Source organism: Talpa occidentalis, unplaced genomic scaffold (genome assembly GCF_014898055.3).
Source record: "Talpa occidentalis isolate TD23 unplaced genomic scaffold, MPIMG_talOcc4v2.1 talOcc4.8, whole genome shotgun sequence".
In the NCBI taxonomy this organism is placed as follows: domain Eukaryota; kingdom Metazoa; phylum Chordata; class Mammalia; order Eulipotyphla; family Talpidae; genus Talpa; species Talpa occidentalis.
The window spans coordinates 109,468,270-109,471,929 of NW_023605194.1; the positions used below are offsets into that span (position 1 = coordinate 109,468,270).

Genomic DNA, 3,660 nt, shown 5'->3' on the forward strand with positions numbered 1-3,660 from the left:
GCTGCCAGCGAGGGTCCCACAAAAATAAATAAATAAATAAGAACATACTAACAATGCGCAGTATCTCAGAAGTTGAAAACGGTAACGCTGATAGCACTGAATAGTTTTGTACTACTCTTCCAATTCAGTTGAGCTGAGAAGTCACTTTTATAATCTAAAAATATTTATTTATTAAAACTATATTAATACTTTTTTAACCAATACAAAAAAGATGACACAAATATGTGATTTACAGAACTGCAGGTCAGTCATGCCAGATCCCTGTGCAGGGAATTCCCAGCACCAACCTCTTCCATCCCACAGGCAGAGCAAGCCCTGTGTAGAGCACAGTCAGCTACTGGCCCTGCATGGTCAGCCTCCCGCTCCTGGATGCTTTCCTTCTGCTACCAGCGTGCACGTCCAGTTCTGCTTCTTAGAACAGACATTTCCCTTCCGCATCCACCAGCCATTGGAGAAGTCCTAGGGCCTCGAAGATGATTGATTGCACCCATTCTTCTGCAGGAGTTTCCTGGTGGCATTAAAACCACAAATTCAGCTATTCCTCGGGAGACATCTGGTATCAAAGATAATCTCCACGGGGATTGACTTCCCTGTCCAATACTTGTCCATTCCAGATATAAACCATCTAGTTCTTGTTCCTCGTCTCCAGAGAGACTAAGGGTTCCGGCCCTTCTCGCTTCTGAATCTCGTGTTCATAGCCTCATCTTTCATGGTTTCTCGTGGCCTCAATGGACTAGTTCAGACAACATGACGAGTCACTGGCACAGTCATCTGGCTACACATTTGCTCTCTTCGCTCCCTTACCTTTCCCATATCAAGTTTTCTCCACTTTCTGTCTACAAACTGCTGATTTCACTGGACATAGTAAAGAGCATGGGCTAGTTTTTCTGTGTGTCTGTAATATCTTGGGACTCAGCTTTTTTCTTCTACAGCATAGTTTGCAAAGCTAAAAACTGCATTTCCCAGACTCTCTTATAGCTCAGGTACTGGCTCTCATGGAGAGCAGAGGCGTGGATCTTTTCCTTCTCTGTCGCTGTGACTATACAAGAAGCAGAATTTCCTCAGATCCACTCAGAAGCGTCCACTAAGACGGTATATTCCTGAAGTCTGCAGTCCCCCCACTGTCCCGTATTGCCCTTCTTTCTGATTTTGGTGGAGCTCCCAGGCCTCCTGGCAGGCTAGAGCTGCGCCATAGTCCCGGGAGTCACTCTGGAGTCTGCTGCTTCAGCCTTTCCTAATATTTTAAGTATCTGTCCACGTTAAACTATCTCTGCTTGAAATAAATTAGGATTTTGAAGAGTTTGCTTCCTTCTACTTCTAGGAATCTCTTTTAAGAAAATGATTAAGTCCTCCCTGGCGGCTCAGGAGTTACATCTCAGTGCTGTCAAGCTATCTCCAGCCACTGCAGCATTAGTTATGAGTTAGATCCGCTGCCAGGGAACTAACCCACGTGGCGCATCAGACCTCTCCTGTCTCGGCTCTCTGCTCCCCTCAGCAGTGTATTTCAGTAGATCTGCCTGTTATGCTCCCCACTCTGTTTCTGGTGAATCCTCTTACCCCCCCATACCTCTGGCCTACACCCCAGATCTTATATGCATAAATAATAAATGTTTTAAAAAGAGAACAATTTAAAAAATGCACACAAACATGAAAAGCAATGTTGTTTGTAACAGTGAAAATTGAACACATTTAAATATCCAGTAATAGAGAAATGGTTTAATAAACTCTAGTAAACCATTTTATTAAATAACAGTCACTGCAAGCATGTTTTTAGGGAATGTTTAATGACATGAGAAAATATGTCATTCAAGAAAAAGCAAACATGGTAACAAAGGTTCTGTTTGTTCAAAAGATAGAGATAGATGCATAGAAAACTGAAAAAAATAAACACTTCAATTAAAATGGCACATTGTGAGAGATTTAATTTTTCAAATTGTCCATGATGAATCTTTATTTCTCTTAATATCAGAACTCTATGTGTAGATTTAGATATGGCTATGGATATAACTTTCTGGGGTGCCTACTTTTTTTTATGTAAGATTCATTGCATCTCTTATTTAAAGTGCTATGACTAAGTGATCCATCAGCTGAACCATCAACCAAACTCGTTCACTATCATGAGCTGCAGTGAATATTTATAGATTGGAAATGGTATTTAATTGACTTGAGAAGGATATATGTTGCCACCCAAGTTTTATAGTACATCTCTGAAATACAGAGAAGCTTACAGGCTTATCTAGAGGAGTCGGTGTAGGGGCAGGAGGGCACAGAGCTGGTTCTTTAGGATTTGAGCAGATTCGGGGTAAAGGAGAGTCCTGGAGCCCTCGGTGGCTTTCTTGGGCTCTTATTGAGCTTTTACATGTAGTGCAGCAACCAGGTACACGCCAGGCAGGGGGTGCCGGGGCCCAGAGGCCCCCCAGCAAGTCTTCACTCTGGCCTTCTCTGGCTTCTTTCTCCCCTTCTCTCTCCAGCCTCTTCTGCCTCTCTCCTGTTTCTCTTGGCAAATATCTCAATACTGCAGTCATGGCCACAGTAGTAAACAACACAACTATAACAATGTAACAAATGCAGGTGCCCCTTCAGGCAGGGTGATCCTAACGGCAAGAGGGCAGAAAAGCCTGAAAACCATTTACCTACAGAGGCTCTCCAGGACAAGAAGTGCAATTTTATATTTCTTAATCTAATATTTTAAGATTCTATAAAATATCCTATCGACAGGCAGCAACTTAAACAGAAAAGGGAATTGCAAAAATAAATTTTTGGAAGATATTGGAGAACTATGTAAGCAATGAGCTTCAGAAGAACTAAAATTCTAGGTTCCTTAAGGGCTTCAAAATGGTGAGAAAACATGAGGCTGTAGCTGGAATTCTTGCTACTTGTGCAATTTGAACCGGCAGCAATTAGTTTCTTAGCAGAACCAAATCACTTGCACAAAAAGAAAACATCATTTTAGATACAGAATCAGGTTTTCAAAAAAGATTTATTCATGCATTCAAGAACTGGGGTATAGGCTAGAGGAACGGGGGAGTGAGAGGATTCGCCAGAGACAGAGTGGGGAGCAGAACAGGCAGACTGACTGAAACACACTGCTGAGGGGAGCAGCGGGTGAGACAGGAGAGATCTGCTGAGCCATGTGGGTAGCTCCCTGGCCCGGGGTGGAACTCATGCTGCAGTGACTGTGGATAGTTTCCAGAGCGGAAGTGTAACCCCTTGTGCCACTAGGGAGCCCCAGAATCAGTATTGGATTTGATCAGCCAATTCTAATTTGAAGGAAGGGAAATAACTTCAGGGCCTGGGTGGGTCAGAGTAGTGAACCTTGCATGTAAATGCCAAGACTTTGATTAGGAGTAGAAATAATTATGAGTTTATCCCACAGGGTGTTTCTCCTTTTTCCTCTCTCATGCTCTGTATCTGCAGAGTATTTTATAAAACTTCACTGAGGGGAGGAGGGTGAGCTGGCGAAGAGGCCATGGTCCTTGCCTTACCTTGTTAACACGCAATTCTGAATGCCTTTCTTGACTGCAAATTCCTGCTGTCACAGAGGTAAGGGAAGCCATAGATGTGAGCTGTGGTCAGAATATGGTCAACATTTAGAGATTCTAAGACATTTGGTTTCTCGTTCCTTTTTCCTGAAATTTCAGCTGGTTGTATTTTCACATT

At 42.9% G+C, this 3,660-nt stretch overlaps 1 pseudogene; it reads right to left on the reverse strand.

Annotated features, from left to right (window-relative positions):
- Nucleotides 1-383: 383 nt before the first annotated feature.
- LOC119234765 (selenoprotein K-like) lies at nucleotides 384-625 on the reverse strand (annotated as a pseudogene).
- Between the last annotated feature and the right edge of the window lie 3,035 nt (nucleotides 626-3,660).